This window comes from Carassius auratus, unplaced genomic scaffold (assembly GCF_003368295.1).
Source record: "Carassius auratus strain Wakin unplaced genomic scaffold, ASM336829v1 scaf_tig00038648, whole genome shotgun sequence".
Taxonomy (NCBI): Eukaryota; Metazoa; Chordata; class Actinopteri; order Cypriniformes; family Cyprinidae; genus Carassius; species Carassius auratus.
The window spans coordinates 26,055-50,196 of record NW_020526454.1 but is presented as its reverse complement, the minus strand read 5'-3'; the positions used below and the strand labels follow the sequence as shown (position 1 = coordinate 50,196).

Sequence of the window (24,142 nt, the reverse complement as noted above, 5' to 3'; positions counted from 1 at the left end):
GTTATGAGAGCTTGACACTATTTAAAAGTGGTCAAAAATGCTTGGGATGGCACTTTGGAACACTCTTTCACTATTTGTTTTCTTCCTCTCTTTACAGTGCATTCTCATCAATCCCTAAAATCCCTCTTTACTGTACAAATGTATGTGATCCGAGGTCTGTGTGTTTAACCACAGTCCTCCAGAAAGTATAGCATATATTACAGACTTCATAACCATCGGAGGCATATGCAGGTCACAGTACGTGCTTACGATTTGTGGTTTGAAAATTACATGCTTGCTTCAAGGTTTATTTATTTATTTTTTTTTCGAAAGGCTCAGGTGGTCATTCGGCTGAGTTCAGCGTCTAGACAGGGGACAGAGCGCCGGTAGATGGCAGTCGTGTCCCTTCTGCACTAGACAGGAAGAAGCAGCATCAAACCCTCACACTTAGTACACAGGCTATATACAATCCCACACGCGTCAAACAGGCGCTACAGACCTGTCCGAGGGCGCGCCATATAATCTATAGCCTTCAGGGTTATTGCACTCGACCAATCATTGGTAAGATGAAAAAAGATTATTGGGCCATTGACTTTTACGCATCCAAGAAGACGCCAGTGAGGACAGTTAGAAGAGTATGACTTTAGGCTGAGGGCTACATCAATACGTGTTAGAAGATTTTTGGTGTCACCAGCGGAGCGCGCTGAGCCGATACCCACAGAGAGCCGCGCGTCATTGAGTACCACACCACTTCACACTAGAACTTCATTCACCGACGAGATCTCGACGCATTCGACGGGTCTCACCTCTTTACATGTTCCTCTTCGTGGGGTGACTCACTTGTAGCTGTTCTCCGTTCGGCTCTCGCGCGCTGCGTAATTCCACGGCTTGGCGCGGAGCGCAGCATCATTCGCATGGATTTTCGTCGCGTCACTGCGTTGCTTTTTGCCCGAGTTGAGTTTAACTGTATTGAGTAGTATCTGGTGGGATGTAGCTTTTGATGAATACTTCGTCTATGACAAGTTTATACGCGTTTGAAAGGAACTACGACTGTGTAGTATATGTATCTGTCATTTAACTAAAAAAGGGATTTGACTCATTTGGCGCATTTTCGTCCACTTTCCTTGAAAACAACAACAACAAAAAAAGACACTTTGGAGGATACTGTCTTTTTTCCCCTTTCCAAATGATCCTGGTGGTCTTGAATAGGATGTGATATACGAATACTTGCGTTTGCCAACGCACGAGCCTCCTCTCTCGATGCATTCCGTAGGACATAATCACATTTCAAGGAAATAAGCATCTTGAAATCCGCACTGGGCTGTGAGTAGAATCTAATCAGATCGGGTGCGTAAAGGAGGAAGAAAAGTTCCGTTTTAAACCACGACTGTGGAATAAGAACCTCAGCGGTCTGCGTTTATGGTCTGTTGAAGATTCGAAGGAAGAAGGAAATGCAGAGAATTGTCCATCTCAGGGATAAAACCCATCTAGATGCGTATTGGCTGAATGTGAAACCCCAAATCTGTGCTGTTGAACGCCAAGAATGACACGCAAAACCAGGGAGACGACGAATTAATTGATTTATCAGCAGGAAAAAGACTTGGTACATCGGATTTTGACGATGCGGGGCAAGAAAGCATCGAGATATCTGTTTTAGTGGCACTCGTCCATATGATGGCATTGACAGGAAGACCGAGTGGATATACAGGAGCGAATTTCTTCTCATAGAAGCTTGTGAATGCAAAACTGCTCTTGGAGAGCTTGGATAGCCCAGAGTACACGCTGAAAAAACATTTAATTCGCATCGCGCTTCATTGCTTGAGAATTGCGGATGGATTTTGGTGCTTTGGAAGCGAACGGAACGTCTGCGATTTGAACCTCACATATTGAGAAAGTAAGTAATTTGTGGTTTGATATTTGAATCACTGGACACTTTGACATTTTTTGACACCTAGTGCATCTGGTTACCATTAAAAGCATAGCGGATATTGCGTCCTTAACATCTAAGGGCACTTGAAATACAACTGTAGTAATTAAAAAGGTCACAATACAGTCACTTGTGTAATTTGAACAGTCGGTTAGTATATGTTCATGCACATATCCACTGAGGCGTGCTTTCGCCGGCTGTAAGCTTTTTTCCACTGTCTTTATCTCTCTTCTGTGTGTGCGTGTGTGTGTGCGCGCGCGCGTGCCTTTGATAAATGTGTGCGCTATTGACAACTCCACAGTGTTCCATCTTTGCGGTTGAATCGTTCTTTCATTCATTCCTTCATTCATCCGGTCGCAATGTAATATTGACACATCTGTTTTTAGGTATGATTCAATTCGTCATAATCTTATACAATTTAATATGCGAGAATAAAAATAGCTGTTATTCGGATGGTTATCAGTTTAGATTTATTTAGAATGAGGGTTTTAGAGCTCGAGGCAGTGATACAGGCTATTGCTTGTTTGATTGGTCAAACCCATTATATATAAAATATTTTAAGATAAACTTTATTTTTATATTTTACACACACACCCACACGCACGCGCACACACACACACACACACACACACACACACACACACACACACACACACATATATATATATATATATATATATATATATATATATATATATATATATATATATATATATATATATATGTGTGTGTATACATTTGTTTGATTTTACTGTGAAAGTACACTTTTTTTCTCCAATAATTATAAGGTTTCTATTCATAATTGTAACTTCAACTTTTTATACAATATTTCAGATTAATATAAGTTTACTTAAATTGTACCATAGTATTTAACATTAATTTTTCATCATTTAATTTGTATGCAGTATGCCTGTGTGTGTGTGTGTGTGTGTGTGTGTGTGTGTGTGTATATATATATATATATATATTTGCAGACAATATAATTGAGTCATTGCTAATGTCACTATTGTTACCAAGGCTGCTATTAAGATATAATTAAATTTCTATAAATACTGTTCACTTTTCAGCTTGTATATGTGTATGCATTTACAGCAGCATCTGTAGGGTTTAATGAACAGGCCGTGGTATAGACATTATATGATTCAAGGCTGACAGAGTTTGCTGTCCGTGGTCCTGAAATCCCTGCCAGAAAATAGTAGAACCACACTACTGTTTGTGACTCTCTACTTCCTAAAACCCAGTATTATAGGTGCTATTATTTTTTCAGCCATACATACCATACAGTGCAAGTCAACTATATGAAAGACTGGATTACACTGGAGGGTCTGCGTCAGGACAATACGAGGAAAGACTTGAACAGACGTGTCTAGATTAGCCATGCCGCATATTCTGAGGTCATAGCTGTCATTCACAATTAAATATCCTATCTACTCAAGGAAAACAATTATCTGTGGCTTGCATCACTGGTACAAGCAGTTTTGTTTTTGATTTCATTATCCTACGTAACAAGTCAATAAGATGTTGGCAGAGAAGTCAGTGTTCTACTTTTTAATTTGTGATGGCTAGAGCAATCTGGGAAATCATCTTGATTCAGACCAGTTTGGGATATTTTGCATTCTCGGTTGATGTCTATTGGTTTGAAAAGGAAGTGGTACATGAGGCTGCAGCCAACAGCTTATGCTTTGTGACTGTGTGATCTGAAGAAGCTGTCCAGGTTGTCCTCTAAAACAAGAGTCGGGCAATATTTGACTGTAATCTGTGCTTACTTGTTTTGAAGACATTAGCTCATACTGCAAAGAACATTTTAAATCGTTTTTTCTTCTAAACCAAAATCTCCTCTCAAAGTTGATTTTATTCAGAATCAACAATAGACTTTCCTTTCATCTTTCCTTTTCTTGTTAATATCAAGAACCCGAAGCATTTGCACTGCTTGATGTTTTGAGGTCACAAGGTGAAGAACAACATGGTAATTTTACTGTTCTGAAAACGGAGTGGATGAATCTAAGGCTGTGTATGTGTAATGAATGAATTATATCCATCTGTCAGACAAACTCCATTTTGTCCCTTCGAAGTAGTCAGTGCATGGCCGCCCACTCTCTGTCACCCTTTGGGAGAGCTTCCTGTTGGCTGGACGCCCGATCCAAAGCTTAGAGGCCTGCGACAAACCATTATATCATTCCAAACCAGTATAACTGTTTACTCTGTGGAATGCAAAACAAAATACATACATCTTAATATATGTATATATATAAAAAAAAAACACTGTTATGCGTACAAATCTGTTCTTGAATAGGAGAAATGAGGTTGCAAAATGAACGTGCAGAACTATATTTAGATTATTCCGGATCCAGAGTGTCAAACCAAATAATGACACAGGAAGTAAGAAGAGTAAGTTGCCGTAAACAGCACCAACGTTTGTCTTGTTAACAACCGAAAAGAAACAAAGCCTTCATCGCATTCGCACCTTCAAGCACCTGCCCCTATTCCCTGAGGTGAACAAAGGAATTTTTTTTTATATTTGCTCTCTTCCAGGCATTCGTTGGAAGGGGGAAAAAGAAGAAGAGGAATGATGGAGTGATGTTGCCTTGGGGAGACGAATTGGGCCGCTCATTTTATGTTCCTATGCTGTCAGGAGCTTTAGCATGATGAAGCTGCCGGGTTGGGTGGAGAGATGACATTTGTTTGTTGGTGAATGATGCAGCGTGATTTATGTTTTCCGCGGAGATGCTCCATTCCTTACTCCGTACACCTTCCAAACTTTTCTACTCGCTCAGCCCAGCATGGGAAAGACAGAACGTCCATTTATTGAATTTTTTTTCTTCTTCAGTTTGGTCATAAAATGCAGTTGTCAATGCATTTATTTTCCAGCAATAAGATTTGCATCTTAGATGATTTGTGGAATTGCCTTCGGATGAGATTTTTGAGATTTATTAAAACGGGTTATGTTGTCTTCGATGTCTCGTAATTGATGAATGACACTCTTTTTCAAGCCGGAAAAGAAATCTGGGTTTCATATCAGTCGTATTTATGGGGTGTACTGATGGATATCTGGAAGTGCACGCAACTCAGGGCTTGTTTATTTTACCGTTCGACTGTGATAGTCGTAATATCCCATGAGTCTCTGGGGTGGCTTCTACTAAGTGAGCTTCTGTGGGCATGAACGGGGATTAATCACAGTTAAAATAAAGCCACTTCCCTAAGATATAAATCACGTCTCTCTTTGTCCTTTTCCATCGAGAACCTCCTTTGTAGGAAGATGAACATAACTCCAGCAATACATGAATTAATACATAAAGCTCTAGAGATGTAACATACATTATGTGTACTAGGATTGTGTACTAAGAAAATGCAGTTTGGATTCTTAAATCTGAATGGAATTTGAATGCAGTTAAACTCAATAGTTTGAATTGAAGATGAATTTTATAAGTTATAAGTGCCACTTTTATTTAATCATACGTTACTTTTTTCAATTTGTGTCACTGTTAAAATCTTTAATTATCATTTATTTCCAATCAAGACTTCAAATATTTGAACCATAGCATCATATTTAGCATATTAACTTTTGTTTTCAAGGGACGAATAGCGCTTAATTTTCCAGGATGCATTTGATTTCTTCGAATTATACTTCAGTAAATGCATCTTCCTAGCATTCCAGTTCAGAATTCAAATCAACTTAACTTCCTTTGTTTTGTGACCAAATTCAGAATGAAAGGAAGCCAGTTCTTGAATTTTCCAGTCCACATTGTGTACGGTATTTCTCCAATACCATGTGATTCCCAAGCTTTATCCGTTATTCTGCAATTCACAGCCATTTTTATACATAATAAACACTTTGAAATAAGGCAGATTAGCTTGTGTAAAACCCAGCTCGGGCGTGAATTAGTATTCATTTCTTAAACTGCTGGAGACTGCTATCAATAAAAGCAAACAGTCTGTCAATTTTTTTTTGCATCCTGAGGTACAATTTCTCCCAGGGGGATTTGGTTTAGTGTGAAAGGCAGATTAAACGGTGAGAGAACCCGGATTGGCGTGCAATCTCAGTCTCCATTGTCTAAATCTTCCATGTCACAGCATAGAGATTTCTTTCCTGAGAGTGAAACTACAAGGCCGTGTACGGGAGGTTATGTAGGTAGTGCGTATTGATTGATGGGCTGGAGTTGTGGCGAGGATGACATTGAATTGATGTTTTTGTCTTTTTTTTCTTTCTTAAAGCAAGTTGTTTTTTTTTCTATGTCAGAATTCAGCCGTCAGCAAATGCTGTGTGTTTTGTATTCACTGCACTGGTGTGAGCAAATGGGCCGGTCGACCTTGCTTCAGAGAGAGTGTATGACAATATATAACTCAATAATACATCTTGGGGCTTTTAAACAATCATTTGATGTCTTGTGAAACATTCTCTTTAGGGTCTTGAGTTAAACTGGGTTTTAGACGTTTACCGGTAAATGTTGAAATCTATGATGCTGCCATTTTTAAAGAGATTTTAACTGAACTTTTCACTATATTTTAGCTTCTGTGGAACACAAATGAAGCGATTTTGAAGCTGAGGTTGGTCATTCTTTTACATTTATTTACAATGAACAATGACTAAAACTTTAAAACAAACGCTTAAACTTACCTTAAAAGTTGACTATATTCCATGTCTTCTGAGGTTAGACGATAGCTTTGTGTGAGGAACAGACAAAAACTGAAGCAGATCTGAGTCCAGATCAGTGTGATTTGTGAATGAATCATTTAAATGGATTGAATGATTCATTGAAAAGATCAGACTGAAAAGAATGATTCATTCACCACTAAGACATCGCTACATGGGCTTACATGTACTAAAACCTTCAAGCTTCCAAATAAACGCTAAACCACAATAAACACTGTCCTAATTTTTCAGTAATTTTCCATTTAAATGATTCACTAAGCAATTATATGACTTCAGAAGAGTGAGACCTATAGACTATATGTTTTTGTGTTGCTTGTAAAGTTTGAAAGTAATTGCATGAAAATCAGTCTTCCACAGAAGAAAGTAAGTAATTAAAAAGTTTGACATGACATCTGAGTGTGTAAATGTTTAATATTTATATTTGGGTGAAGTATACCTTTAGCAACACTCTTCTGTGTTGTTCTAAACATTTCAGCCCAGCCCGTTTTGCACACACTCACTTTGACCTTTCATTAATCTCCTTCTCTTTGACCTGAGTGTCTTGAAGTGTGAATGTGTGTGTTTTTCTCAAGTGGTCCCTCGTCCACAGCCCCTCCTATAGGATGAGCGCAGCACATTTCTCCAGTCGATGCCCTAATCAATCAGAGCTCTGTCTCGCCGCATCAATTTTCTGGAATAATCTGGCCGACATCATAAAACGGCCATCTTGATGTGCTGGATAGACTCTGTTACCCCCACCCACACAACCTGGCTACTATGGGCAAAACTAATTTATATATATATATATATATATATATATATATATATATATATATAAAACATATCCAGTTAGCGGCAGTTGTGTGGAAGAAAATGCCTTGTTGATGTCAGAGGAGAATGGGCAGACTCGTTAGAGATGATAGAAAGGCAACAGTAACTCAAATAGCCACTCGTTTCAACCAATATATGTAGAACACAATCTCTGAATGCACAACACATTGACCCCGAAGCAGATGGGCTACAGCAGCAGAAGACCACACCAGGTGCCGCTCCTGTCAGCTAAGAACAGGAAACGGAGGCTACAATTCGCACAGGCTCACCAGAATTGGACAATAGAAGATTGGAAAAACCGTCGCCTGGTCTGATGAGTCTCGGTTTCTGCTGCAACATTCAGATGGTAGGGTCAGAATTTTGGCGTAAAGAACATGACAGTGTGGATCCATCCTGCCTTTTCTCCAGGATAAAGCACCATGCCACAAAGCTCAGATCATCTCAGACTGGTTTCTTGAACATGACAATGAGATAACTACTCAAATGGCCTCCACCGTCACCAGATCTCAATCCAATAGAGCACCTTTGGGATGAGGTGAAATGGGAGAATCACATCATGGATGTGCAGACAACAAATCTCCAGTAACTTCATTATGTCAATATGGACCACAATCTATGCCATGAAGAATTAAGGCAGTTCTGAAGGCAAAAGTGGGTCCAACCCGGTACTAGCAAGGTGTACCTAATAAAGTGGCCAGTGCGTGTGTATATATAGTATGAATGGAAATATATATTCATTCATTCCTAAAAAAAAATAAAAAATAAAACACAAGCAAATGTGTAAAGTTAATAAAAATTATAAATAAAAATATGATAAAAATTATGAGGCAATATATATATATATATATATATATATATATATATATATATATATATATATATGTATGTATGTATGTATGTATGTATGTATGTATGTATGTATATATATATATATATATATATATATATATATATATATATTATATATATATATTAAATACTGAATTTGAGATTAAGATTTCATTCTTAAGACGGGTCAAAAATCATGAAATTAATTATGTTTTATAATCATAATTATGTTATGTTTATTGACAAGTAGTTGATATTTGTCTGTTTTTCTATAGGTTTTCACCCCAAATGTAATTAATAGTACATTTATTTCAGACAAACAATGTACACCTATTTATGATATTTGTATTTTTCAAAGTATAAGTGGATCTTTACACACTAAAATTGTAATCTTCTCTAATATTTAATATTCGAAGGCGATCATGTTTGGCGATCCGTGGCATCATAAAGTTTAAAACCACTTGGTCCAGTCAGCCTCGGTCCTCAGATCTGTGGCAAAGGCAGCATGTCCTTAAAAAACAGAGCTAAAGCAGGCCTCATGACTCAATAATGAGGGGTAATATCCCCCACCCAACCCAAACCAAGCTCAGCTAAAAGAAAATGACCTGAATCAGCCTGTAACTGGAGTCACGGCGGGCTGACGTCAGTCGACCTCTGCGGAGGCCTGCAGCTGGGCAGAGACGAGCCGTACCTGTGGACCAATGATGTACCCTACAGGTGTGTCCGTGTATGTGTGTGTGAAAACCGCGCCCGAGACGGTTTCCCTTTCTGGGTTGCACCTGTGAGGCATCTGTTCAAGGCTGTGCGGAACTGGCCGTATTAATTTTGCTGCTAAATTGAAAGGTTAAAGCTAGCAGCAGAGGGGGTGACGGATTGCCGCTCACCTGGTTCCTCTGGTACTAAAGCACCTGTTTAACTGAGGTGAGGTTCAGTTGTCCTCCTGTCATAGGAGAGAGAGGGAGTTGTTAATGATGAAGCCTAGGAGAATCTACATTTAATAGGTTATTTGAGAGAACAGAATAAAATAAGAGCCGCCGGAGTTGATTGTTCTTATCAGAGTTCATTAACGCAATTTCCTCTCACAAAGGCCTTGTGCAGAAAAGCTCTCTGGCTCAAGTAATGACTGGATCAGCCTGTGCAGCCTTCCGCCGCTAAATAAGATGAGGTTTCTTTTTTTGCTTTCGAGCGCCAACGCCAGCTTTGGTTATTTACATATAGAGAGGCTCTTACGGACATCGCCTAGCCTGTCTTGGTTTTGATACACTTTAATCGTGAGTACATCTTTCCGCATGAGAGCCGTAAACGCACTGGTTGTTGTCGCTCTTCAAGGTGTGCCTGTGGAATCGATAGTTTGAGGATTCTTAATAGACTGCCGTAAGTGTCTCTTCCCGAACCGCTACCAGTGTTAAAGGACGTTCACACTGACAGAGAGGTTTCAAACGACGAAGTGACCTGAAACCGTTCAGAATTGAAGTGAGAATGGCTTTTGATTTCCAGTAGAGTTCCTGCATCTGTGCTGCTTCACCAAATGGGATACAGAATTAGAAATGTATAATAGGATGTAAGGAAATGGAGTTTATAATACTAGATAGAAAGATAGAGTTGGATGGATGGATAGATAGATAAAGAGATAGATGGACAGACATATGGAAAGAGTGATAGATATGAATAGATAGAAAATTGGATAGACAGGTTGAAACATGGGTAGATAAATTGAGAGAAACAAACAAACAAACATATGAACTCAGATGGATCTATCTATCTATCTATCTATCTATCTATCTATCTATCCGTTTATCCATCCATCTTTCAGTCTCTATACAATTTTCATATCCATTTATCTATCTATCTATAGAGTTGGATGGATGGAAAAGGAGATGGATGGACAGAAAGATGGAAAGATTGGCAGACATGAATGAATACAGTACATGAATTGGATAGACAGGTTGAAAGATAGGTAGATACATTGAGAGAAACAAACAGATGAACTGATAGATGGCCATTTTGCAGATAAATGAAATGCTACTTGAAACGGACAGCAGCAAATATACATTTTATGAACATTATATATAATATTTCAAAAGCTGAAATAGTCGGTTAGGCAACCAGTGTCAGGACTGTCAGTGACCAGAACACCCACTAGCGACCAACAGTACACTGATTCAGCAACCCGAAATCACTGTCAGTCACAGTCAATATTAACAGGGAATGAAACTCACCTAAAAACCTGTCCAGATAACCTGCAGTATGTTTCTGCACACAGTTTGTTTGAGTTAACCCCTTACTAGTAACCCCCCTTTTTTGGCATGGAGACCGAAATTACATACCCAAAATAAAAAGGTTTCTGCTCATGATTCTTTCTGACTAGATTCATAATCAACCTTTGTTCACAAAGCTGACACTTTAAAGTTTACTGTTCAGGAATCAGAATCACTCAGACTGTTATGATAATAGAGATATATAAGCTCAAACATAAAAACAAAAATAAAAATATTAAAAACATATGTTTTAAATGTATTTAAAAAAATGTTGATGTAGGAAATGAGTTTGAAAACACAGTGTAGCTAAGGCCACAAGTCTTCCAAGACTTCATAAAAAATTTCATAATCGAATCTGTAAAACTGTGAATTTTATGAAATATTTTCTAAGGCCATGTCATGTGTGTTTTTAGAGAAGGCTAATCAGATTGATTTATGGCCCTTGTCATCTCTGTAAGATCTCACATGTAAACTTTCCTGTGCTCTTTGTGTATGTTTCACTGTTGAAAACTGCCCGAATCATGATTGTATTGTTCTCACCAAACGGTTCTTTCACACCTCCGCCAAGTATGACACATTATCCGCATTATTCTTTTATCATTATTCTTTTGTTTTTATTCCACCTTTATTAGCCTTGATTGTGGTTTTTCAGGCTTTACAAAGCAACAAAGCAGCGATCTCACTTCAGTCTCTCTTTGCATTTAGCCCTTATTTATCAAAAGTCTTACTATAAAAATACAACAAAACATTTTCTTACGACCTTACGTGAATTATTGAGACAAAAATGCATTATGAAGAAGAAAAGCACCTGCTATTAGTAGCATTGGTGCTAACGTTAGCATCAAGCTACATCTGACAATTTATGAAATTATTAGTACACTTTTACTCAAAACTCACTTTAAACCCCGATCGAGTGTTTATAATAACTTCCTTTAGCGATCAGGGGTGGAATTTGGTCGTTTACTGTTGTAAAAATATGTTATTTGTAGCCTTTTTCATCGCTGCACAAGTTAGCATTTCCGATGTACATTTTCGATTTTTTTTTTATAAAAACGCCCCAGATCTCAAGAAATTCTCATACCAAGCTTTACTATCGTAATCGCGGGTTTATTATTCGGATATTTTGTGTGTACAGAGGTGTTTCAGTGTTGTTTTGGCCAGATAACTACCAGGAAGTGTGCAGGAAGCATGTGACACGATGGGGCGGTGTCCAGATATGAAACTCTAAGATTGATGTTTGAAAGACCCAATCAGAGTCTGAGTCACACACCGCACGAGCTGTGACTACTGCACGCACACAGAGATCGCTGGGAGAGGCTGTTTATCATCTGATCGCGTAAATCCGTGGAAAATGAATAGAAATGACGATTCTGTCTGAAGAAATATGAAGTAAACATCAGTAAATATATCCATATATCTCCGCAGATATGCATCTTTGGTCTGTAAATCCTTATTGACGCTGTTCAGTGAGTCTATGTGAACACAAATAAACCGCTCTTGACGTGACTGAATATGAGTGAGTTGTGAATTTCTATTCAAAATGTGGCATAATACGGATTTATTATTTTGCACTCCTGACATAAATCACTAAATATCTGTCACTGCAACAATGTTTTATCAAAATATTGGTCAAATATCGAAGCTTGAGTCTTTAAACTTTCCATTGATGCACAGTTTGTCCAGATGAAGTAAGACAGTGATGTTTAATGTGCTGTGAAAGTGAAACAATAATAAACTGGGGCCGTCAGCGATGTTTGCACGCAAAGGGGTTAAGAGAATAGTTTCTGTGGTAAACACTAACGTAAGCAGCGCGAAGGCAACTCTGGACTCATGCTCTGACGACCACAGTTATTTTCTAACAATTGGCTGCTGAGTCAAGCGAGTGCACATCAGGTCTCCAAAAATCCCGGTTTGCCCCTAGACTTTGAGCAAAAGTTTGTAAATGTGCGTTTTTCTAAACACACAAAGGTTACTTTTGTAGTACTGACCAGTATTTGTGATAAATCACGTTGTCTGATAACCATTTCTGCTTGGTTAGTTAATATACACATTTTTTATTCAACAATGATTTTGTAAAGTAATTGGGTATAATAGGTAATTTTTCACTGCTATTATTTGGTATTTTAATAAACACCCTGATTAGTAAAAAAAAAAAAAAAAAAAAGCTTCTGCAGTTTGTTTTTCTTCTACTTATTTATTAAACTTGCACATTTTATGAATTGGAAATCTCATTCAGCCACAGAAAATACCTATCGCCTTTGTTGCAAAATAAGTTGGAGAATGGTATCGCCATTGGCAGAAACCATATTGGTCGACCGGTAGTCTATTGTGAAAGGGTTTATTCCATTTCCTCACCGCTTTGAGGTACAGTGTACAGTATGGAAGGTTCATGACATCTTGATTGAATTACATTGACTTAAACTTTCAGGCTATCCTCCTGATGCCGCAATACGATTACCATCTCCCCCCGATGTTTTTATATGGGCTTAAAGATAAAGGCATCCATCCAGCCAGAAACAGAGCTCCAGGCGATTACAGCGTCCCACCGCACCTGAGATGTGTCCATTCAGGTCCATTAAAGCACAGCTGGTGTCATTTAGACTCGGAAAAGACAATTCCCTTTGCGTTTTATAGTTAGAACAACAGTTAGCCCCTTAGCCACAGTGCTTCATCACTCGTAAGCACAGCAAAGCACGTTTGGATATTCAGACGTTAACATTAGCCTAGCATACATCATCTGCTGCATGCTGCATTAGGTGCTCACGTATGAATGCTAATAGGCAAAAGTTAAAAAGTACAAATTTGAAAGGGAAACAGAGTCTGTTGCCAAAATCTGCTCTCCTGGCTGATTAGTATGCATCAGATAAACTCTTAAGCAAAGCATAAAATTGATCTAAAAAGACCCAGTGAGATGTGTATGTATATACTAGATTATGATGTTATGATACCGCTAGCAGGCTAGCATACATAAGACAGGTATTTTATAATAGCACTGCTTCTTCAGTTTAATAGATAGCCATCTAATTTAATCTAATCTAATTTCTTCTTATCTGGAGTCTTATTCTGACGGTGGTCGTGGAGTAAGAGAGATGTGCGATGGTTTTTTGGCGAAGTGCAAGTTGTGTGCATGAACACGTCAGTATTCATTTTGTGTCACATGGTCTAGTTTATTCTTAAATGTCTTGAACAGAAACAAACAATTCATCAGTGTGGTTTATTTATTAGGTAGAAAATAGATCTGAACCATTAGATCTGAACCATTAGCCAAAAAGATATATCATCTTTTTTGATATTAGTAAAATATATATTCAGTTTTCAAAACTTATTTATATTTTTGGCTTTTATGTTGCATTTAGTGGGCATATTCTCACACAAAAATACTGATCCAGTTTGACAAATATGCAACTCACTAGCAATTACGAAATGAAAATTTGCTGCACATTTACTCACCCTCAGACCATCCGAGATGTAAGATAAGTTAGTTTCTTTATCAGAACAGATTTGAAGAAGTTTAGCATTAAATCACTTGCTCACTAATGAATAAACTGTGATGTTTTATCAGCTGTTTGGACTCTCATTCTGAGGGCACCCATTCACTATCTAATGCTAATTTCTCCAAATCTGTTTTTATGAAGAAACAAACTAATCTACATCTTGCATGGCCTGAAGTTAAGTACTTTTTTTTTTTTTTTTTTGTACAGCAAATGTACAGGTTTAAGTTAAGTATTCCATTAAAATTCTAGGCAGCTTGCATGAATTCTGTTATTCAGAATCCTTTCCTTCACTAATCTGCACCCTATAACCACCCATTCACTTGTACAGGAACAGTTGGTTGGTACCACTGCATGGTATGATGGTCCAGTATCTCTCTCGCTCTCTCTCTTTCCATATTGAAGCCCACCACACCTCTTTGGCTCAGTACCCTTGGGTCTGAGGAAACTGTTGAGATGTAGAGTGAGACACGATGTGTTACAACTTTGGACACACTCCACTGTGTCCAATTCTCTTTCTTTCTCACCTTGACACTCTTTCTCCATTTCTGTCTTTCACACTTCCTCTCTCACTTCTCCTCCCTTTCACCTGGTTTGGACTGTCATCGCTCATCACGTTTCCCTCTTTATTGTTTATTCAGCATCCTTTTTTTTTCCGATTGCCCCATGATTGCTTGTTGTCACATCTCTCTGTCCCACGGCAGATATTTTCCATTTTCTGCCACTCTCCACAATCATACTGTACCTACTATCTGGACTGTACTGTATGAAGGTGTTTGAAGGGGGTGGAAGTCTGGCTGGATGATGCTGGGGTGTTAGCATATGTCGGAGGGTGTCCCGCATTGCGCGCCAGACCTTTCACCTCAGGGGGACACAATTGTCTGGCATGATGTGATGGATATCAGTCATATGAAAATGAACATTCTGGTTTGTGGATTCAATTTAAACTAAAGCCTAGTGCACCAAAAATGTTATAAATGTTCACTAGCTGAACATTTTAGCTTTATTTCAGCTATAGAATTTATATCAATACCTAACAGGCTGTGATTTAGTCCAATGTAATAGCAATGTTTTCATTTGTATGTGTGCAGCTAAATATCCAGTGTTTTTTAGTGAATCAGAGAGGCTCAATTTGTCTCATTTGCATAATTTTCAACATGTTTGTGGTTAAAAGTTTTCAGCATTTCACTTGATTTGTAACGACAGGCGTTTATAAACCTGTTATCTACTAAACAGACTTTTTTTTCTCACAAAATTGAAGCTTGAAGGTTAAAACAGTTAACAAAAAAAATAAAAAAAATAACATCACAGAACTGTCAACACATGAATGTGTTGTTAAATTATTGAAAGATTCATTTAAAATCTCAAGGGATGAATATTTTATGTCAATGGGTTTGACATAAACCAAAAAATGACAAAAAAATCCTGAAGTAGTTGTATTAAAAGAAAATAGCTACCTTTACAAAAATGAACCATGGTTTCCCTGATGAAAAAAACAGCATATGCTGGTTAGGTATGGTTTGATGCTGGGATGCCTATTAATGCTGGTCCTTTACTGGTTTTTGCTGGTCATGTGCTGGTCATTTGCTGGTCATGGACCAGCAAAACAACAGCAGCAGACCAGCATAAACCAGCAAAAAGGACCAGCAAAAAACAGCAGCGGACCAGCATAAACCAGCAAAAGGACCAGCATAAACCAGCAAAAAGGAATAGCAAAAACCAGCAAAGGACCAGCATACATTTATGCATTTACATTTATGCATTTAGCAGACGCTATTATCCAAAGTGAATTACAGTGCATTCAGGCTATAATTTTATATATATATATATATATATATATATATATATATATATATATATATATATATATATAAATGCTCTACCACAAATGCTCTACCTGTGCAATGCTCTACCACAGGAAACTCTAAACACACTAAACTAGTGTACACCATGATTGTTTTATAGCTTTATTTGTAGTAAAACCATAATTAATTTCGGTAAGATTTCCTGAAGGTGAAAACAAGATGGCCGCCGAGGACATTTAAGTAGAAGAAACAAGCTTGTTGGTCAGCATAGATGTGTTTAGTCTACAATTTCTAGTGTTGTTGACATAAGAACATTTCTTGATAAACTAATCAACTTTTGTAATCAATTACATACTTTTACACAGTAGAGCAAGAAAAACAGCCTTATAAAATTATAAGTCAGTGCTCCTTAAAATGTAGGTTAGGAGCTAGCTAGAATTTTTGCGATTTATTTGTTGTTGGTTCCACTTCCCACTACCTTGCCCTCCATTTGCACTCATTCCTCTCACAGTTTCAATGGCTCATTGCTGCTCTATTGCTTGTTGGAAATGGCTGCAAACCTGAAAGCTTGTTAGCCAGATTTTAAAGCTTGAAATATGTCTTAGCATCTGCGCTAAAAGAGTGTCCATGTCTGGCTTATTTTGTTCCACAGAATTAAAACACGAAAGAGCGACTAGCTTCTGTCTTCTGTGTGCGCTTGGCTTAATCTTTGAATCCGACTTTATCAGTCTCTGCGAATGTACAGTATGATAAAATGATGTGCAGGTGGGAAGACAGAGGCTAAGGAGTCATTTATGCATAAAGAGCGGTTCCTAGATTCATGTTCTTTATAGGCAAATGACCCCAATTTGATTCTGATGTGAGCGCAGTCTACGATCAGTGCCAGATCTTGTACTCGTCCTGAATGTAGGCCATACCCATAGACTATAATGAGCTATGAGTGACAGTTATTTTGAGATGAAATATTAATAAGAATAGAGATATCTATTTATGGACAGATTTTTCCTGGGTCAGGAGAGATAGAATGAACAGGGCGTTCTTAGAATTAGATAATACTTCATTTGAAAGTGATACTACACAGAAAATAAATATTTTACAGGGGTTTGCAACCCTCAAAAAAAAAGAAAAAAGAAAGAAAAAAAAAAGGCCTGCAGATCATACAGTGCAAAAATTTAAGTCATTTGTTTTGCAAGAAAGTAGTTTGATTTATATAGTGATTTTCCTTTGATCAAGGCTGCTTTGAATTTAACGTGATACTTCTTCTACACTTACTCACCATCATGTCATTCAAAACCTATATAACTTTTTTTTTTTCCTTCTGTGGTACACATGAGATAGCTATTGTACCTTTTTTTTTTTTTTTCTGTCACCCAGTGAAAGTCAATAAGGTCCAGTCTGTGTCCAGTTCATTATATGAACAAAAACACTTAAAACATTTTTTTTATATATTTTTTTGTTCTCCACACAACAAAAACGTCTACACATTTGAATCATAATACATAGCATATTATTTATATGTGGATTCTTTCTAATCTAGTTGTCGAATAAACGTGCCATTGTTTGTTGTGACTAGTGTTGGCATTTGACAAATTGCTTTGTTGCTCTTTTTTAAGTAGCTTTGAATAAAAGCAGATGCTAAATGCATGCATTTTAATGTTAAATATGTAAAATATTAAGTTTATAAAAAAATAAAAATTATTAAAAAAAATTAAACACATTTCATATTAATTATATCATATTAATTGAGGCATATTTTGATTAAATGTGAAAACATAAACAGATTCAGCTGTCATTTTGTTGCAAAAAGCTTTATGGAATGCTAATTAGCCTATTTTTTTTTTTCTTTTTCTTTTTGATTTAGTTTCTTGTATTTATTATTCTTGTATTTATTATTATTATTATTATTATTATTATTATTATTATTATTTAGACCAAAAACATAAACATTTTACTGGTTTTTTGAGAAATTGCTTAGTTTTTCTTTTGTAAGAAACTTTGAATAAAACATCTGCTAAATATAAATATAAAATTTAGTCACTTTTTTTCCAAGCCATATTCATTTGTTATTAATGGCAAATTTGTTTTAAACATTTATTTCACATTTTAAAATATTTTGATTTTTATTTACAATATAAACCAAATATCCAGACATATATGTATATATATGTATATATATATATATATATATATATATATATATATATGTATGTATGTATATATGTATTTATGTATGTATGTATGTATTTATGTATGTATTTATGTATGTATGTATTAATATATATTGTTTATTTCATATTTTATTTAATTATTTATTTAATTATTTATTTATCTGTCTGTTTGTCTGTCTGTCTGTACTGCTGAAGTCAGTGAGATCAAATGTGTTGTTTATGAAACATTCTGCCAAATATCTTCATTTGTGCTACACAGAAGATAAATTTACCGGTTTGGAACAACATCACTCAATATTAATTTTGGGGTGAACCATCTCCATTTATAAGGGCACTTGATGCCCAATGTAAAATCTGGTTCCTAAAGCAAAACCAGTTAAACTACTGATCTATTATTCATAACAGCCGCATAGTGAAAATGAAAAAAAAAAAAAAAAATGGAATTAGCACCTGTCTGAAGCTAGGCTAAGTGCAAAATGAATGGTCCTCTGCGCAAACTACCACCCAAACCATTAAACAAAACAGATTCATACAGAGCACTAACATCTGGCTGACTGAGCCCAGAGCTGTTTTTAACACACAAGCCAACCCACTTCGCCTCTGCTGTACTGTAATCCCGGTTTGCTCACTTGCTTCCGCTTTCCCAATATGGTGACTAAACCAAACTGTTTTATCTCCAAGAGAAGCAAATGATGCATTTAAGCAGGCGGGAGATGCTGTCTGGGGGCTGTGGCTTGGTGAGCAAATGAAGTCTTGATGAAGACGGAAAGTGGGCCGGTACTTCGCCGTCAGATCCGGCGCGGTGACTTTAGCCCCTTTGATGAGACGTTCATTATGCACGGTTAAGAAATGGCAGCTATCAATCTGCAAATGAGCCGTATAAGTTGTATAAATGACTCTAATAGTGTGAAGTGCTACCTATAAGCCTCAGTAATGCAAATTAACCATAATTGATTGCCGTAGGGACAAACCCCCCCCCCCCCCCCCACTTCCCCCCAAAGTCGCTCTTGCTTCTTTTCCCCTTGTGTGCTGTTGACCGAACCCTCCAGAGGCGACTTCTGTCATTCAGTCTGAGCTGAAAATCTTGCCAGCTGCCCCCACAGTGCAGGACATTCAGCTGTAGGGACTTAACATAACATCTACCGCTAATCATCTACCAAAAACTTTAACAGTTTAGGCCTTAATTTTGGTATAAACTTATGTGCAGTGATAAATTTGAATTATTATTATTTTTTTTTTTTTTTTCTAGCTCGCTCCTTAATCTTGATGTGTTTTAGTGCGTTGCAGATTATTCACAACGTTAATTACACACATAACTTAATTCAGTTTTACTTTAGCCATTCTTAGCAGATGCAAGATATATAATATTGCTAGATTTTTCTTCCGAAAACTTCATTATTGCATCGTTACTATTGTGCAGTGTTTTTTTTTTTTTCTCATCATAAAGTTTTACATTATTGTCATGATGCAGACTTTTTTATTATCTTTGTCATCGTTGACTACAAAACCTTGTATTGAACATCTTTGAGAAATCTTTCCGTCAAGATGAACACTAGATGCAAACAAATCACAAAACTAGAAGTCATAATGCATGCTGGGAAACAAATGCACCATCATGCAAATGATTGATTCTGAAAGTTGATGTTGGTGAACCTTGCTCATCAAAGTATCTCAAATATTCATCAATCAAATTGTAATGCATAAAGTACTCATGCAGCTCTATCGAATATCAATTAACAGTGGCATAATGGCAGGGCCGCATCCTGCAGCGTCAGCTGGAAAAGTGTTGTTTTCCTGGAGGTTGAGGTTAAAGCCAAAACTATACAGCCTTTTGCCCTCAGCGATGCAGAGTCGACAGAACTGTGGTGGGTCTCTCTCCGACAAACACGCACACAAAACACTTGTACACCCATAATAAGACCACACAGTGAACCTTGCTCAGTAAGGCACGCAGTAGCGTTCTTTATCTGATGCAAAGCCTCGCGGTATTTCTCCGCATCAATAACGCTACACCGTTGTACGTCCCCGAGGCTCTTTGTTGCTGTTTTCATCATTCGTTCTCAAAAGGCACATGAAGTTTTTCAGGAAACACTATTACGAAAACAGAATGTTTAGCTTCTCTCATGCGTAGCCTTCCACCTTTGGGGAGTGCGTTTTTTTTTCTCTCTCTTTTTTGCGAGTCTGAATACTCCAGCACAGAGTGTAGTCTGACTGGTCTCATTTGTAGTCAATGAACGAGCATAATTGGCATGTGTTTCTGTTTGTCCTTTGGGCCCCCTATAGGCTTCCGTAGTGCCATTATCAAAGACCCCCTTGTGCTGAGGGAAATGGCAGGCTGTCTATTCAGAGACCTCCCTGTGGAGGACCACTGCGGGTCTGAGAGCCTGAGCGGGGTAACGCTAACCTCAGGGTCTCTGCTAGACACTCCTCCATGCTGGGCCGCCTCAGACCAGGCCGAGAAAAGGATCCCGGTTCTTTCCTCGAAGCCAGACTTTAGAACCGCGGTAGCTTTTTGCTTTTTCTCTTTCAATTGCTTTTTGCTCCCAGTTTCTGTCGCAGTTTCTGACTAACTATGGAATGGAATGTTGGCAAATTGATTATAGTGCTATATGTGTAGTGTGTTAGTCGTTATATGGGAAACCGTACACTGTACAGAGTTACCGTTCATCTTTTTATATTATTAGGCAACAACTGTTGTCACACATGCATTTTTGAATGAATGTTTATTATTTATTTTTATTTTTTTATGTACTAATTTGTATTTACTTACCTAATTTTATTTATAAGTATTTCTTTATTTACTTTTTACTTGTTTGCTCATTTATTTTGTTTAATGTTTTCTTTTATAAATATTTGTTTTTATTTCTTTGTTTGTTTTACTTTTGCTTACGTTTTTGTTTACGGTAAGTTATTTTCAGTTGAATTCAGTTATTTGTTTATTTTTATTAACATTTCAAATAAATATTTCTAATGTTTCTTTATTATGTTTGTATTTATATGTGCATTATTCATTTATTTATTTATTTGCACATTTGTCCGTGTAGTATGTAAAAATATTTATTCGTAAATATTGATTTATATCTTTTTTATTTAAATGTACATGCTATTTGTATTCACTTTCAAGTATTTATTTATTTACTTTCTTTATCCATCCATCCATCCATCCATCCATGATTTTTCTTACAGTTTGTACATTACTCTCTAAATAAAAGTTGTGTGTGTTTCATTGTGGCATATAGTATATACACAGTTTGTCAAATGTAATAATGTATTCTATGTATGCATAGGTATACTATGCTCATCAGAAATCTGCATACTTCATACTACTTTCCTACAAAAACAGCATGCCATTAGTATGCATTCCGAACATTCTAGTTCTCGTTTGTGTTTCCTGTCTCTCTTTCTTTCTTTCTTTCTATCTATATTCTGTTATAACATCCTCCAACTCACATTGTCTATTTTTATTCTGTTTTTACCCCCTTCAGTGCTGTATTCTGGTGTCTGATCTGCGTGTCTTGTGTTGGATGTCATGTAATTGGCTGTACAAAGCTGTTTTTCTCTCAGTCTGCACATCACTCTTCGCTCAGTGAGGCAGTCCTTGTGCTCCTCACACAGTTCCTGTTCAATTAAAGTCACGTTTCGCTCAGTTCCTCCACACTGTCCCTCAGGCACTGAGAGATGAGAGGGAAGCAGCGTATTGACTGACAAAAACATGTATATACAAATATTAGACTTGTACAGACAGGCAGACATACACTCACATAAAGTGATGGAGTAATAACTAAAAGTAGTGAACCAACCTACAGTTTGAGTAGTGTAACAGCAGCTTTGTTACTTTCATAAAAATGTTGCTTTTTCCAGTAACAAGCATGATATTTTGTTTTTTAAAGAGGCTGTGTAAAGTGAACAACAATACTGTAGTTGCTTTTCTAAACTACTTTTTTTTTCTCATACAGTTAGTGTTGCGAAACTGATTCATTCAGATGGTTCATTTGAATTGCTTCCCCAAATCATTTGATTCACCCCTATGCAGAATATCTGATGTTTTTAACTCCGCTACAGAAATGATGTTGTTTCTTGATTTAATATCATCTTTTCAAGCTTAATTTTGTGCCATCTGAGATTACCCATGTTTTTGTGCATATAAACTCTGTTTGCTTCAATGGTAACTAATTCTGATATTCAATATTAGTGATATTATTTTAACACACACATGCACATAGACATCTTTGGCTGTCGTTTTTGCATAATGTAATGTTTTAAATATGGCATGTTTGCAAGTTATTTTCAACCTTTTTGGATGCAATTAGCATATGACTCTTCTGCCTTCTTTGAATCACATTTGGACTTCTGCCAGTATTATGTTGAAATATGAGTAGTGTTTGTGCACATTTTTCTCATATTAGATCTATTTATATATTAGATAGATACATAGATAGATACTGTATGTGCTCTATATGTGTGTCTTTTCCTTTTTGTACTGGAATATTAAGTCAAATGCATTTCTTTTTTTTAATTTAGATTTAATTTGAGACTATTTCAATTAATTTGAGAGTAAATATAGGCTTAAATATCGACCTGTTCCTCATACATAGGTACATGTGTAACATAGGTTTCGTTCAACTAATCTCTCTCCCCCATATGGATACGTAATACATTTTTACACCGCAAAACCACAGGCTTTTTAAAACAACGGCAAACATATCGCAGCTTTTAATCTCGCTGCTTTTAATCGGATTAGACCAGCGTCGCAAAGATAGCATCCAGGATCAGATTCCCAACTGTTAGACATAATAACATGGAAAAGAAGAGGGTGATTGAGCGAAGATGGCAGCAAGTTTCCGAGCATTTTTTCTTTTCTTCCAGAGACATTGACGAGGGACTAGGGTGGAAAATCTATCACACGCAGATCCGGCAGCCATGACTGATTAGGGCGCATGATTAATTACGAGACAGATTGCTAAATGCTTGCTCGCTCCTCGGATGCGGTGAGGTAAAGTGTCTCTGTGGACTGAAATGAAGACCCCTCCCTGCCCCCTCCATCTCTCACTCTCTCACTTTCCCTTCACCGCCCTCCTTCGCTGTCTATATAAAGATCTTTTGGGCTAATCAGTCCTCTAGGACTCCAGCCCAACAACGAAGAATCTCCAATACTCGCAGCTGTGCGCTGTCTTTTTAACCCAGCTTTCTGCAGTGTTTTCCTTTATGGAAGAGACGACAAAAAAAATGTTGGAATCAAAATAGTAGGGATTGTAAAAATTGCTTCACCTAAAAATTATTTCCTCTTCGTCTTGTCTTACTAAACTTATTTTCTTCCATAGAGCATTGACAGAGATATTTTGAAGACCTTGCTGGCTGCTCTTTACATTAGTGGAAAACTGGATCCGTGAACCTTCAAAAAGGATCCAAAAACGCCTTAAGAGTATAATGGTCCAAGAAGTCCACATATTGACTTCTGAAGCGAAAATATGCATGACAAATAGACAGAGATTTTGAAATAATTATTTACTGATAATTTCCCCATTATTATTTAACATTCCTGCTATTTGGCTATAAAAATTTGATGCCCAGCAATATTGATCTATGTCTGTACTAGGGTTGGGCCGATAGACGATAGAATCTCTATTAAAATACAGTGCTAGTATTTTGTCATGCCGCGCCGCTCACATCCGGTGTAGACATGGTGTTAGGAATCGTTAGTTGTTTTCCCTTATAAGTATTCACGCTTCGGGCACACCTCCCCCAATCCCCCCAATATGCCCCCTGCCGATGTCATCGTCCATTGTGATGTTTCATTGCGATCGTCCGATGCCAAATGTGAAGACTCCACCCAACCCCAGTCTGTACTGTATTTATTTATTTGTTTGTCTATAATAATTTTTTACAAATATTGAGATTTTTAAATATATTTTATTATACAGTTTTGTGGCTGCATTTATTTGTTGAAAAATAGAATAAAACAGTAATGTTGTGAAATAATATTTGAATAGATGTATATATGTCTGATTGGATGGATATAATTTAAAATGTAATTTATTCCTGTGATGCAAAGCTGAATTTTTAGCATCATCACTCCAGTCTTCAGTGTCACATGATTCTTCAGAAATTATTCTAATATGCTGATTTTGTGCTCAAATTTCCTATTATTATCAGTGTTGAAAACTATAAGTTTTATGTTTGTGCAACCTTGATGATTTTTTTCAGGATTCTTTTATTAATAGAACT

General features: G+C 37.0%; 1 long non-coding RNA gene across 1 annotated transcript in view; it reads left to right on the top strand.

Moving 5' to 3' along the window:
* The first annotated feature begins 315 nt into the window (after positions 1 to 315).
* The window catches only part of LOC113083530 (uncharacterized), a 44,512-nt gene continuing 20,685 nt past the window's right edge, over positions 316 to 24,142 (top strand). Inside the window, exon 1 of the long non-coding RNA XR_003283299.1 lies at positions 316 to 1,873. This is a non-coding gene — a long non-coding RNA (uncharacterized LOC113083530). The remainder of the gene's footprint in view (positions 1,874 to 24,142) is intronic.